Source organism: Paralichthys olivaceus, chromosome 12, assembly GCF_024713975.1.
Source record: "Paralichthys olivaceus isolate ysfri-2021 chromosome 12, ASM2471397v2, whole genome shotgun sequence".
NCBI lineage: Eukaryota > Metazoa > Chordata > Actinopteri > Pleuronectiformes > Paralichthyidae > Paralichthys > Paralichthys olivaceus.
In genome coordinates this window covers 1-12,484 of record NC_091104.1, presented here as the reverse complement: position 1 = coordinate 12,484, position 12,484 = coordinate 1, and the positions used below count along the sequence as shown (strand labels likewise).

The following is a 12,484-nucleotide window of genomic DNA, read 5'->3' as shown; positions in this document are numbered from 1 at the left end:
GGGAATGTTGCATACTGGGATAGGAAAGCAAAGAGAGGCCTACCGTGAAGGTGGTGACTGTCACCGAGAGCCTCCTCTGCTGCTCAGGAACAGAGGGCCATGCTGACTCTGGTTTCTCTTCAAAGCGCACAAGTCTTTCGCCTTTTACTAAAGACTTCCGTGGAGAGGAACATCCATGAGTTGAATATATTTTTGGCAGGCTTTGCTGTATTGCTCAGCCTTTTGAAATTGTGAAAAGTCAAAGAGCTGTCCAACTTCAGAAACCATGTGTCCACAAAGGAGAGGTTGGGCGGAGGCGATAAGCAGCAGCCATTGTTATGCGTGCGTACGTACGAGGCACCACAACACGTGAGATTTGTGCCAAGAGCTCCGCACGGACATCCACCACTTGGGGGTTATCGCTTCTCGGCCTTTTGGCTAAGATCAAGTGTAGTATCTGTTCTTATCAGTTTAATATCTGATATGTCCTCTATAAGAGGACTACATATTAAGCCGATTTTTAGCACGAGGGGCTGAAATTTGGAGCTTGCTCCTTTCACTCCACGCATCGACCTAGCATTGCAGTGCCGCTGGGAACGGTGCACTCTGTTCTTACCTTGTAGAAAACCAAGCACTCAAACAATTGTCCTGTTTCAAAAGTCAATTCACAGCGGGTGAAGGAAATGAAGGTAATGGTCCGGCAGAGAGAGAGAGAGCCAGTGTGTAAGGGATACAACGTCATAAGCACAGTCTCCTTTTGCCTTGAGTCTTGATTGAAGAACAATCCAGAAACTCTGATCAGGGGTTCCCAATTCCTTACGGATTGATATGGCTGCAGTAGATGTCTACTACACGTCTGTGCCTGACCATCCACGGCTCTCAGTGGGATCCCAATGAGCTTGAACTGGATTCCAAATTGAGTTGGAAGCCTTTGTCAAGCATGAAAACTTGTTTTCACACAAGACCTTCTGGGAGACTTGGTGAGAAGCTTGGTGGCAGCCTTTAGGACCAAATGTATGCAGTTCAGGGATGTATTGCTAAGACAGGCTCAAAAGCCAACCACATTAGCCAGGGCAGGAGGAAATAAAGATGTGTCTACTTTTGATTGGCAGAGGGTTGGGAATGTTGCATACTGGGATAGGAAAGCAAAGAGAGGCCTACCGTGAAGGTGGTGACTGTCACCGAGAGCCTCCTCTGCTGCTCAGGAACAGAGGGCCATGCTGACTCTGGTTTCTCTTCAAAGCGCACAAGTCTTTCGCCTTTTACTAAAGACTTCCGTGGAGAGGAACATCCATGAGTTGAATATATTTTTGGCAGGCTTTGCTGTATTGCTCAGCCTTTTGAAATTGTGAAAAGTCAAAGAGCTGTCCAACTTCAGAAACCATGTGTCCACAAAGGAGAGGTTGGGCGGAGGCGATAAGCAGCAGCCATTGTTATGCGTGCGTACGTACGAGGCACCACAACACGTGAGATTTGTGCCAAGAGCTCCGCACGGACATCCACCACTTGGGGGTTATCGCTTCTCGGCCTTTTGGCTAAGATCAAGTGTAGTATCTGTTCTTATCAGTTTAATATCTGATATGTCCTCTATAAGAGGACTACATATTAAGCCGATTTTTAGCACGAGGGGCTGAAATTTGGAGCTTGCTCCTTTCACTCCACGCATCGACCTAGCATTGCAGTGCCGCTGGGAACGGTGCACTCTGTTCTTACCTTGTAGAAAACCAAGCACTCAAACAATTGTCCTGTTTCAAAAGTCAATTCACAGCGGGTGAAGGAAATGAAGGTAATGGTCCGGCAGAGAGAGAGAGAGCCAGTGTGTAAGGGATACAACGTCATAAGCACAGTCTCCTTTTGCCTTGAGTCTTGATTGAAGAACAATCCAGAAACTCTGATCAGGGGTTCCCAATTCCTTACGGATTGATATGGCTGCAGTAGATGTCTACTACACGTCTGTGCCTGACCATCCACGGCTCTCAGTGGGATCCCAATGAGCTTGAACTGGATTCCAAATTGAGTTGGAAGCCTTTGTCAAGCATGAAAACTTGTTTTCACACAAGACCTTCTGGGAGACTTGGTGAGAAGCTTGGTGGCAGCCTTTAGGACCAAATGTATGCAGTTCAGGGATGTATTGCTAAGACAGGCTCAAAAGCCAACCACATTAGCCAGGGCAGGAGGAAATAAAGATGTGTCTACTTTTGATTGGCAGAGGGTTGGGAATGTTGCATACTGGGATAGGAAAGCAAAGAGAGGCCTACCGTGAAGGTGGTGACTGTCACCGAGAGCCTCCTCTGCTGCTCAGGAACAGAGGGCCATGCTGACTCTGGTTTCTCTTCAAAGCGCACAAGTCTTTCGCCTTTTACTAAAGACTTCCGTGGAGAGGAACATCCATGAGTTGAATATATTTTTGGCAGGCTTTGCTGTATTGCTCAGCCTTTTGAAATTGTGAAAAGTCAAAGAGCTGTCCAACTTCAGAAACCATGTGTCCACAAAGGAGAGGTTGGGCGGAGGCGATAAGCAGCAGCCATTGTTATGCGTGCGTACGTACGAGGCACCACAACACGTGAGATTTGTGCCAAGAGCTCCGCACGGACATCCACCACTTGGGGGTTATCGCTTCTCGGCCTTTTGGCTAAGATCAAGTGTAGTATCTGTTCTTATCAGTTTAATATCTGATATGTCCTCTATAAGAGGACTACATATTAAGCCGATTTTTAGCACGAGGGGCTGAAATTTGGAGCTTGCTCCTTTCACTCCACGCATCGACCTAGCATTGCAGTGCCGCTGGGAACGGTGCACTCTGTTCTTACCTTGTAGAAAACCAAGCACTCAAACAATTGTCCTGTTTCAAAAGTCAATTCACAGCGGGTGAAGGAAATGAAGGTAATGGTCCGGCAGAGAGAGAGAGAGCCAGTGTGTAAGGGATACAACGTCATAAGCACAGTCTCCTTTTGCCTTGAGTCTTGATTGAAGAACAATCCAGAAACTCTGATCAGGGGTTCCCAATTCCTTACGGATTGATATGGCTGCAGTAGATGTCTACTACACGTCTGTGCCTGACCATCCACGGCTCTCAGTGGGATCCCAATGAGCTTGAACTGGATTCCAAATTGAGTTGGAAGCCTTTGTCAAGCATGAAAACTTGTTTTCACACAAGACCTTCTGGGAGACTTGGTGAGAAGCTTGGTGGCAGCCTTTAGGACCAAATGTATGCAGTTCAGGGATGTATTGCTAAGACAGGCTCAAAAGCCAACCACATTAGCCAGGGCAGGAGGAAATAAAGATGTGTCTACTTTTGATTGGCAGAGGGTTGGGAATGTTGCATACTGGGATAGGAAAGCAAAGAGAGGCCTACCGTGAAGGTGGTGACTGTCACCGAGAGCCTCCTCTGCTGCTCAGGAACAGAGGGCCATGCTGACTCTGGTTTCTCTTCAAAGCGCACAAGTCTTTCGCCTTTTACTAAAGACTTCCGTGGAGAGGAACATCCATGAGTTGAATATATTTTTGGCAGGCTTTGCTGTATTGCTCAGCCTTTTGAAATTGTGAAAAGTCAAAGAGCTGTCCAACTTCAGAAACCATGTGTCCACAAAGGAGAGGTTGGGCGGAGGCGATAAGCAGCAGCCATTGTTATGCGTGCGTACGTACGAGGCACCACAACACGTGAGATTTGTGCCAAGAGCTCCGCACGGACATCCACCACTTGGGGGTTATCGCTTCTCGGCCTTTTGGCTAAGATCAAGTGTAGTATCTGTTCTTATCAGTTTAATATCTGATATGTCCTCTATAAGAGGACTACATATTAAGCCGATTTTTAGCACGAGGGGCTGAAATTTGGAGCTTGCTCCTTTCACTCCACGCATCGACCTAGCATTGCAGTGCCGCTGGGAACGGTGCACTCTGTTCTTACCTTGTAGAAAACCAAGCACTCAAACAATTGTCCTGTTTCAAAAGTCAATTCACAGCGGGTGAAGGAAATGAAGGTAATGGTCCGGCAGAGAGAGAGAGAGCCAGTGTGTAAGGGATACAACGTCATAAGCACAGTCTCCTTTTGCCTTGAGTCTTGATTGAAGAACAATCCAGAAACTCTGATCAGGGGTTCCCAATTCCTTACGGATTGATATGGCTGCAGTAGATGTCTACTACACGTCTGTGCCTGACCATCCACGGCTCTCAGTGGGATCCCAATGAGCTTGAACTGGATTCCAAATTGAGTTGGAAGCCTTTGTCAAGCATGAAAACTTGTTTTCACACAAGACCTTCTGGGAGACTTGGTGAGAAGCTTGGTGGCAGCCTTTAGGACCAAATGTATGCAGTTCAGGGATGTATTGCTAAGACAGGCTCAAAAGCCAACCACATTAGCCAGGGCAGGAGGAAATAAAGATGTGTCTACTTTTGATTGGCAGAGGGTTGGGAATGTTGCATACTGGGATAGGAAAGCAAAGAGAGGCCTACCGTGAAGGTGGTGACTGTCACCGAGAGCCTCCTCTGCTGCTCAGGAACAGAGGGCCATGCTGACTCTGGTTTCTCTTCAAAGCGCACAAGTCTTTCGCCTTTTACTAAAGACTTCCGTGGAGAGGAACATCCATGAGTTGAATATATTTTTGGCAGGCTTTGCTGTATTGCTCAGCCTTTTGAAATTGTGAAAAGTCAAAGAGCTGTCCAACTTCAGAAACCATGTGTCCACAAAGGAGAGGTTGGGCGGAGGCGATAAGCAGCAGCCATTGTTATGCGTGCGTACGTACGAGGCACCACAACACGTGAGATTTGTGCCAAGAGCTCCGCACGGACATCCACCACTTGGGGGTTATCGCTTCTCGGCCTTTTGGCTAAGATCAAGTGTAGTATCTGTTCTTATCAGTTTAATATCTGATATGTCCTCTATAAGAGGACTACATATTAAGCCGATTTTTAGCACGAGGGGCTGAAATTTGGAGCTTGCTCCTTTCACTCCACGCATCGACCTAGCATTGCAGTGCCGCTGGGAACGGTGCACTCTGTTCTTACCTTGTAGAAAACCAAGCACTCAAACAATTGTCCTGTTTCAAAAGTCAATTCACAGCGGGTGAAGGAAATGAAGGTAATGGTCCGGCAGAGAGAGAGAGAGCCAGTGTGTAAGGGATACAACGTCATAAGCACAGTCTCCTTTTGCCTTGAGTCTTGATTGAAGAACAATCCAGAAACTCTGATCAGGGGTTCCCAATTCCTTACGGATTGATATGGCTGCAGTAGATGTCTACTACACGTCTGTGCCTGACCATCCACGGCTCTCAGTGGGATCCCAATGAGCTTGAACTGGATTCCAAATTGAGTTGGAAGCCTTTGTCAAGCATGAAAACTTGTTTTCACACAAGACCTTCTGGGAGACTTGGTGAGAAGCTTGGTGGCAGCCTTTAGGACCAAATGTATGCAGTTCAGGGATGTATTGCTAAGACAGGCTCAAAAGCCAACCACATTAGCCAGGGCAGGAGGAAATAAAGATGTGTCTACTTTTGATTGGCAGAGGGTTGGGAATGTTGCATACTGGGATAGGAAAGCAAAGAGAGGCCTACCGTGAAGGTGGTGACTGTCACCGAGAGCCTCCTCTGCTGCTCAGGAACAGAGGGCCATGCTGACTCTGGTTTCTCTTCAAAGCGCACAAGTCTTTCGCCTTTTACTAAAGACTTCCGTGGAGAGGAACATCCATGAGTTGAATATATTTTTGGCAGGCTTTGCTGTATTGCTGAGCCTTTTGAAATTGTGAAAAGTCAAAGAGCTGTCCAACTTCAGAAACCATGTGTCCACAAAGGAGAGGTTGGGCGGAGGCGATAAGCAGCAGCCATTGTTATGCGTGCGTACGTACGAGGCACCACAACACGTGAGATTTGTGCCAAGAGCTCGGCACGGACATCCACCACTTGGGGGTTATCGCTTCTCGGCCTTTTGGCTAAGATCAAGTGTAGTATCTGTTCTTATCAGTTTAATATCTGATATGTCCTCTATAAGAGGACTACATATTAAGCCGATTTTTAGCACGAGGGGCTGAAATTTGGAGCTTGCTCCTTTCACTCCACGCATCGACCTAGCATTGCAGTGCCGCTGGGAACGGTGCACTCTGTTCTTACCTTGTAGAAAACCAAGCACGCAAACAATTGTCCTGTTTCAAAAGTCAATTCACAGCGGGTGAAGGAAATGAAGGTAATGGTCCGGCAGAGAGAGAGAGCCAGTGTGTAAGGGATACAACGTCATAAGCACAGTCTCCTTTTGCCTTGAGTCTTGATTGAAGAACAATCCAGAAACTCTGATCAGGGGTTCCCAATTCCTTACGGATTGATATGGCTGCAGTAGATGTCTACTACACGTCTGTGCCTGACCATCCACTGCTCTCAGTGGGATCCCAATGAGCTTGAACTGGATTCCAAATTGAGTTGGAAGCCTTTGTCAAGCATGAAAACTTGTTTTCACACAAGACCTTCTGGGAGACTTGGTGAGAAGCTTGGTGGCAGCCTTTAGGACCAAATGTATGCAGTTCAGGGATGTATTGCTAAGACAGGCTCAAAAGCCAACCACATTAGCCAGGCCAGGAGGAAATAAAGATGTGTCTACTTTTGATTGGCAGAGGGTTGGGAATGTTGCATACTGGGATAGGAAAGCAAAGAGAGGCCTACCGTGAAGGTGGTCACTGTCACCGAGAGCCTCCTCTGCTGCTCAGGAACAGAGGGCCATGCTGACTCTGGTTTCTCTTCAAAGCGCACAAGTCTTTCGCCTTTTACTAAAGACTTCCGTGGAGAGGAACATCCATGAGTTGAATATATTTTTGGCAGGCTTTGCTGTATTGCTCAGCCTTTTGAAATTGTGAAAAGTCAAAGAGCTGTCCAACTTCAGAAACCATGTGTCCACAAAGGAGAGGTTGGGCGGAGGCGATAAGCAGCAGCCATTGTTATGCGTGCGTACGTACGAGGCACCACAACACGTGAGATTTGTGCCAAGAGCTCCGCACGGACATCCACCACTTGGGGGTTATCGCTTCTCGGCCTTTTGGCTAAGATCAAGTGTAGTATCTGTTCTTATCAGTTTAATATCTGATATGTCCTCTATAAGAGGACTACATATTAAGCCGATTTTTAGCACGAGGGGCTGAAATTTGGAGCTTGCTCCTTTCACTCCACGCATCGACCTAGCATTGCAGTGCCGCTGGGAACGGTGCACTCTGTTCTTACCTTGTAGAAAACCAAGCACTCAAACAATTGTCCTGTTTCAAAAGTCAATTCACAGCGGGTGAAGGAAATGAAGGTAATGGTCCGGCAGAGAGAGAGAGAGCCAGTGTGTAAGGGATACAACGTCATAAGCACAGTCTCCTTTTGCCTTGAGTCTTGATTGAAGAACAATCCAGAAACTCTGATCAGGGGTTCCCAATTCCTTACGGATTGATATGGCTGCAGTAGATGTCTACTACACGTCTGTGCCTGACCATCCACGGCTCTCAGTGGGATCCCAATGAGCTTGAACTGGATTCCAAATTGAGTTGGAAGCCTTTGTCAAGCATGAAAACTTGTTTTCACACAAGACCTTCTGGGAGACTTGGTGAGAAGCTTGGTGGCAGCCTTTAGGACCAAATGTATGCAGTTCAGGGATGTATTGCTAAGACAGGCTCAAAAGCCAACCACATTAGCCAGGGCAGGAGGAAATAAAGATGTGTCTACTTTTGATTGGCAGAGGGTTGGGAATGTTGCATACTGGGATAGGAAAGCAAAGAGAGGCCTACCGTGAAGGTGGTGACTGTCACCGAGAGCCTCCTCTGCTGCTCAGGAACAGAGGGCCATGCTGACTCTGGTTTCTCTTCAAAGCGCACAAGTCTTTCGCCTTTTACTAAAGACTTCCGTGGAGAGGAACATCCATGAGTTGAATATATTTTTGGCAGGCTTTGCTGTATTGCTGAGCCTTTTGAAATTGTGAAAAGTCAAAGAGCTGTCCAACTTCAGAAACCATGTGTCCACAAAGGAGAGGTTGGGCGGAGGCGATAAGCAGCAGCCACTGTTATGCGTGCGTACGTACGAGGCACCACAACACGTGAGATTTGTGCCAAGAGCTCCGCACGGACATCCACCACTTGGGGGTTATCGCTTCTCGGCCTTTTGGCTAAGATCAAGTGTAGTATCTGTTCTTATCAGTTTAATATCTGATACGTCCTCTATAAGAGGACTACATATTAAGCCGATTTTTAGCACGAGGGGCTGAAATTTGGAGCTTGCTCCTTTCACTCCACGCATCGACCTAGCATTGCAGTGCCGCTGGGAACGGTGCACTCTGTTCTTACCTTGTAGAAAACCAAGCACTCAAACAATTGTCCTGTTTCAAAAGTCAATTCACAGCGGGTGAAGGAAATGAAGGTAATGGTCCGGCAGAGAGAGAGAGAGCCAGTGTGTAAGGGATACAACGTCATAAGCACAGTCTCCTTTTGCCTTGAGTCTTGATTGAAGAACAATCCAGAAACTCTGATCAGGGGTTCCCAATTCCTTACGGATTGATATGGCTGCAGTAGATGTCTACTACACGTCTGTGCCTGACCATCCACGGCTCTCAGTGGGATCCCAATGAGCTTGAACTGGATTCCAAATTGAGTTGGAAGCCTTTATCAAGCATGAAAACTTGTTTTCACACAAGACCTTCTGGGAGACTTGGTGAGAAGCTTGGTGGCAGCCTTTAGGACCAAATGTATGCAGTTCAGGGATGTATTGCTAAGACAGGCTCAAAAGCCAACCACATTAGCCAGGGCAGGAGGAAATAAAGATGTGTCTACTTTTGATTGGCAGAGGGTTGGGAATGTTGCATACTGGGATAGGAAAGCAAAGAGAGGCCTACCGTGAAGGTGGTGACTGTCACCGAGAGCCTCCTCTGCTGCTCAGGAACAGAGGGCCATGCTGACTCTGGTTTCTCTTCAAAGCGCACAAGTCTTTCGCCTTTTACTAAAGACTTCCGTGGAGAGGAACATCCATGAGTTGAATATATTTTTGGCAGGCTTTGCTGTATTGCTCAGCCTTTTGAAATTGTGAAAAGTCAAAGAGCTGTCCAACTTCAGAAACCATGTGTCCACAAAGGAGAGGTTGGGCGGAGGCGATAAGCAGCAGCCATTGTTATGCGTGCGTACGTACGAGGCACCACAACACGTGAGATTTGTGCCAAGAGCTCCGCACGGACATCCACCACTTGGGGGTTATCGCTTCTCGGCCTTTTGGCTAAGATCAAGTGTAGTATCTGTTCTTATCAGTTTAATATCTGATACGTCCTCTATAAGAGGACTACATATTAAGCCGATTTTTAGCACGAGGGGCTGAAATTTGGAGCTTGCTCCTTTCACTCCACGCATCGACCTAGCATTGCAGTGCCGCTGGGAACGGTGCACTCTGTTCTTACCTTGTAGAAAACCAAGCACTCAAACAATTGTCCTGTTTCAAAAGTCAATTCACAGCGGGTGAAGGAAATGAAGGTAATGGTCCGGCAGAGAGAGAGAGAGCCAGTGTGTAAGGGATACAACGTCATAAGCACAGTCTCCTTTTGCCTTGAGTCTTGATTGAAGAACAATCCAGAAACTCTGATCAGGGGTTCCCAATTCCTTACGGATTGATATGGCTGCAGTAGATGTCTACTACACGTCTGTGCCTGACCATCCACGGCTCTCAGTGGGATCCCAATGAGCTTGAACTGGATTCCAAATTGAGTTGGAAGCCTTTGTCAAGCATGAAAACTTGTTTTCACACAAGACCTTCTGGGAGACTTGGTGAGAAGCTTGGTGGCAGCCTTTAGGACCAAATGTATGCAGTTCAGGGATGTATTGCTAAGACAGGCTCAAAAGCCAACCACATTAGCCAGGGCAGGAGGAAATAAAGATGTGTCTACTTTTGATTGGCAGAGGGTTGGGAATGTTGCATACTGGGATAGGAAAGCAAAGAGAGGCCTACCGTGAAGGTGGTGACTGTCACCGAGAGCCTCCTCTGCTGCTCAGGAACAGAGGGCCATGCTGACTCTGGTTTCTCTTCAAAGCGCACAAGTCTTTCGCCTTTTACTAAAGACTTCCGTGGAGAGGAACATCCATGAGTTGAATATATTTTTGGCAGGCTTTGCTGTATTGCTCAGCCTTTTGAAATTGTGAAAAGTCAAAGAGCTGTCCAACTTCAGAAACCATGTGTCCACAAAGGAGAGGTTGGGCGGAGGCGATAAGCAGCAGCCACTGTTATGCGTGCGTACGTACGAGGCACCACAACACGTGAGATTTGTGCCAAGAGCTCCGCACGGACATCCACCACTTGGGGGTTATCGCTTCTCGGCCTTTTGGCTAAGATCAAGTGTAGTATCTGTTCTTATCAGTTTAATATCTGATATGTCCTCTATAAGAGGACTACATATTAAGCCGATTTTTAGCACGAGGGGCTGAAATTTGGAGCTTGCTCCTTTCACTCCACGCATCGACCTAGCATTGCAGTGCCGCTGGGAACGGTGCACTCTGTTCTTACCTTGTAGAAAACCAAGCACTCAAACAATTGTCCTGTTTCAAAAGTCAATTCACAGCGGGTGAAGGAAATGAAGGTAATGGTCCGGCAGAGAGAGAGAGAGCCAGTGTGTAAGGGATACAACGTCATAAGCACAGTCTCCTTTTGCCTTGAGTCTTGATTGAAGAACAATCCAGAAACTCTGATCAGGGGTTCCCAATTCCTTACGGATTGATATGGCTGCAGTAGATGTCTACTACACGTCTGTGCCTGACCATCCACGGCTCTCAGTGGGATCCCAATGAGCTTGAACTGGATTCCAAATTGAGTTGGAAGCCTTTGTCAAGCATGAAAACTTGTTTTCACACAAGACCTTCTGGGAGACTTGGTGAGAAGCTTGGTGGCAGCCTTTAGGACCAAATGTATGCAGTTCAGGGATGTATTGCTAAGACAGGCTCAAAAGCCAACCACATTAGCCAGGGCAGGAGGAAATAAAGATGTGTCTACTTTTGATTGGCAGAGGGTTGGGAATGTTGCATACTGGGATAGGAAAGCAAAGAGAGGCCTACCGTGAAGGTGGTGACTGTCACCGAGAGCCTCCTCTGCTGCTCAGGAACAGAGGGCCATGCTGACTCTGGTTTCTCTTCAAAGCGCACAAGTCTTTCGCCTTTTACTAAAGACTTCCGTGGAGAGGAACATCCATGAGTTGAATATATTTTTGGCAGGCTTTGCTGTATTGCTCAGCCTTTTGAAATTGTGAAAAGTCAAAGAGCTGTCCAACTTCAGAAACCATGTGTCCACAAAGGAGAGGTTGGGCGGAGGCGATAAGCAGCAGCCATTGTTATGCGTGCGTACGTACGAGGCACCACAACACGTGAGATTTGTGCCAAGAGCTCCGCACGGACATCCACCACTTGGGGGTTATCGCTTCTCGGCCTTTTGGCTAAGATCAAGTGTAGTATCTGTTCTTATCAGTTTAATATCTGATATGTCCTCTATAAGAGGACTACATATTAAGCCGATTTTTAGCACGAGGGGCTGAAATTTGGAGCTTGCTCCTTTCACTCCACGCATCGACCTAGCATTGCAGTGCCGCTGGGAACGGTGCACTCTGTTCTTACCTTGTAGAAAACCAAGCACTCAAACAATTGTCCTGTTTCAAAAGTCAATTCACAGCGGGTGAAGGAAATGAAGGTAATGGTCCGGCAGAGAGAGAGAGAGCCAGTGTGTAAGGGATACAACGTCATAAGCACAGTCTCCTTTTGCCTTGAGTCTTGATTGAAGAACAATCCAGAAACTCTGATCAGGGGTTCCCAATTCCTTACGGATTGATATGGCTGCAGTAGATGTCTACTACACGTCTGTGCCTGACCATCCACGGCTCTCAGTGGGATCCCAATGAGCTTGAACTGGATTCCAAATTGAGTTGGAAGCCTTTGTCAAGCATGAAAACTTGTTTTCACACAAGACCTTCTGGGAGACTTGGTGAGAAGCTTGGTGGCAGCCTTTAGGACCAAATGTATGCAGTTCAGGGATGTATTGCTAAGACAGGCTCAAAAGCCAACCACATTAGCCAGGGCAGGAGGAAATAAAGATGTGTCTACTTTTGATTGGCAGAGGGTTGGGAATGTTGCATACTGGGATAGGAAAGCAAAGAGAGGCCTACCGTGAAGGTGGTGACTGTCACCGAGAGCCTCCTCTGCTGCTCAGGAACAGAGGGCCATGCTGACTCTGGTTTCTCTTCAAAGCGCACAAGTCTTTCGCCTTTTACTAAAGACTTCCGTGGAGAGGAACATCCATGAGTTGAATATATTTTTGGCAGGCTTTGCTGTATTGCTGAGCCTTTTGAAATTGTGAAAAGTCAAAGAGCTGTCCAACTTCAGAAACCATGTGTCCACAAAGGAGAGGTTGGGCGGAGGCGATAAGCAGCAGCCACTGTTATGCGTGCGTACGTACGAGGCACCACAACACGTGAGATTTGTGCCAAGAGCTCCGCACGGACATCCACCACTTGGGGGTTATCGCTTCTCGGCCTTTTGGCT

The 12,484-nt window shown here is 47.3% G+C and overlaps 23 non-coding genes across 23 annotated transcripts; all 23 read left to right on the top strand.

The window, feature by feature from the left end:
- The first annotated feature begins 103 nt into the window (after positions 1-103).
- LOC138412929 (U5 spliceosomal RNA) lies at positions 104-220 on the top strand. The gene has a single exon (XR_011245264.1). It is a non-coding gene; the product is annotated as a U5 spliceosomal RNA (small nuclear RNA).
- Positions 221-397: 177 nt separating this feature from the next.
- Positions 398-589, top strand: LOC138413193 (U2 spliceosomal RNA). The gene has a single exon (XR_011245529.1). It is a non-coding gene; the product is annotated as a U2 spliceosomal RNA (small nuclear RNA).
- Positions 590-1,200: 611 nt separating this feature from the next.
- LOC138412928 (U5 spliceosomal RNA) lies at positions 1,201-1,317 on the top strand. Its single transcript, XR_011245263.1, has one exon. It is a non-coding gene; the product is annotated as a U5 spliceosomal RNA (small nuclear RNA).
- A 177-nt stretch (positions 1,318-1,494) lies between these two features.
- LOC138413192 (U2 spliceosomal RNA) lies at positions 1,495-1,686 on the top strand. Its single transcript, XR_011245528.1, has one exon. It is a non-coding gene; the product is annotated as a U2 spliceosomal RNA (small nuclear RNA).
- A 611-nt stretch (positions 1,687-2,297) lies between these two features.
- On the top strand, positions 2,298-2,414 carry LOC138412927 (U5 spliceosomal RNA). Its single transcript, XR_011245262.1, has one exon. It is a non-coding gene; the product is annotated as a U5 spliceosomal RNA (small nuclear RNA).
- Positions 2,415-2,591: 177 nt separating this feature from the next.
- On the top strand, positions 2,592-2,783 carry LOC138413191 (U2 spliceosomal RNA). Its single transcript, XR_011245527.1, has one exon. It is a non-coding gene; the product is annotated as a U2 spliceosomal RNA (small nuclear RNA).
- A 611-nt stretch (positions 2,784-3,394) lies between these two features.
- Positions 3,395-3,511, top strand: LOC138412926 (U5 spliceosomal RNA). Its single transcript, XR_011245261.1, has one exon. It is a non-coding gene; the product is annotated as a U5 spliceosomal RNA (small nuclear RNA).
- A 177-nt stretch (positions 3,512-3,688) lies between these two features.
- LOC138413190 (U2 spliceosomal RNA) lies at positions 3,689-3,880 on the top strand. Its single transcript, XR_011245526.1, has one exon. It is a non-coding gene; the product is annotated as a U2 spliceosomal RNA (small nuclear RNA).
- Positions 3,881-4,491: 611 nt separating this feature from the next.
- Positions 4,492-4,608, top strand: LOC138412925 (U5 spliceosomal RNA). Its single transcript, XR_011245260.1, has one exon. It is a non-coding gene; the product is annotated as a U5 spliceosomal RNA (small nuclear RNA).
- Positions 4,609-4,785: 177 nt separating this feature from the next.
- Positions 4,786-4,977, top strand: LOC138413189 (U2 spliceosomal RNA). The gene has a single exon (XR_011245525.1). It is a non-coding gene; the product is annotated as a U2 spliceosomal RNA (small nuclear RNA).
- A 611-nt stretch (positions 4,978-5,588) lies between these two features.
- LOC138412678 (U5 spliceosomal RNA) lies at positions 5,589-5,701 on the top strand. The gene has a single exon (XR_011245013.1). It is a non-coding gene; the product is annotated as a U5 spliceosomal RNA (small nuclear RNA).
- A 181-nt stretch (positions 5,702-5,882) lies between these two features.
- LOC138413188 (U2 spliceosomal RNA) lies at positions 5,883-6,074 on the top strand. Its single transcript, XR_011245524.1, has one exon. It is a non-coding gene; the product is annotated as a U2 spliceosomal RNA (small nuclear RNA).
- Positions 6,075-6,683: 609 nt separating this feature from the next.
- On the top strand, positions 6,684-6,800 carry LOC138412924 (U5 spliceosomal RNA). The gene has a single exon (XR_011245259.1). It is a non-coding gene; the product is annotated as a U5 spliceosomal RNA (small nuclear RNA).
- A 177-nt stretch (positions 6,801-6,977) lies between these two features.
- Positions 6,978-7,169, top strand: LOC138413187 (U2 spliceosomal RNA). The gene has a single exon (XR_011245523.1). It is a non-coding gene; the product is annotated as a U2 spliceosomal RNA (small nuclear RNA).
- A 611-nt stretch (positions 7,170-7,780) lies between these two features.
- Positions 7,781-7,893, top strand: LOC138412677 (U5 spliceosomal RNA). The gene has a single exon (XR_011245012.1). It is a non-coding gene; the product is annotated as a U5 spliceosomal RNA (small nuclear RNA).
- A 181-nt stretch (positions 7,894-8,074) lies between these two features.
- On the top strand, positions 8,075-8,266 carry LOC138412510 (U2 spliceosomal RNA). The gene has a single exon (XR_011244860.1). It is a non-coding gene; the product is annotated as a U2 spliceosomal RNA (small nuclear RNA).
- Positions 8,267-8,877: 611 nt separating this feature from the next.
- On the top strand, positions 8,878-8,994 carry LOC138412923 (U5 spliceosomal RNA). The gene has a single exon (XR_011245258.1). It is a non-coding gene; the product is annotated as a U5 spliceosomal RNA (small nuclear RNA).
- A 177-nt stretch (positions 8,995-9,171) lies between these two features.
- LOC138412509 (U2 spliceosomal RNA) lies at positions 9,172-9,363 on the top strand. Its single transcript, XR_011244859.1, has one exon. It is a non-coding gene; the product is annotated as a U2 spliceosomal RNA (small nuclear RNA).
- Positions 9,364-9,974: 611 nt separating this feature from the next.
- Positions 9,975-10,091, top strand: LOC138412922 (U5 spliceosomal RNA). The gene has a single exon (XR_011245257.1). It is a non-coding gene; the product is annotated as a U5 spliceosomal RNA (small nuclear RNA).
- A 177-nt stretch (positions 10,092-10,268) lies between these two features.
- LOC138413186 (U2 spliceosomal RNA) lies at positions 10,269-10,460 on the top strand. Its single transcript, XR_011245522.1, has one exon. It is a non-coding gene; the product is annotated as a U2 spliceosomal RNA (small nuclear RNA).
- Positions 10,461-11,071: 611 nt separating this feature from the next.
- Positions 11,072-11,188, top strand: LOC138412921 (U5 spliceosomal RNA). The gene has a single exon (XR_011245256.1). It is a non-coding gene; the product is annotated as a U5 spliceosomal RNA (small nuclear RNA).
- Positions 11,189-11,365: 177 nt separating this feature from the next.
- LOC138413185 (U2 spliceosomal RNA) lies at positions 11,366-11,557 on the top strand. Its single transcript, XR_011245521.1, has one exon. It is a non-coding gene; the product is annotated as a U2 spliceosomal RNA (small nuclear RNA).
- A 611-nt stretch (positions 11,558-12,168) lies between these two features.
- On the top strand, positions 12,169-12,281 carry LOC138412676 (U5 spliceosomal RNA). Its single transcript, XR_011245011.1, has one exon. It is a non-coding gene; the product is annotated as a U5 spliceosomal RNA (small nuclear RNA).
- Positions 12,282-12,484: the final 203 nt, after the last annotated feature.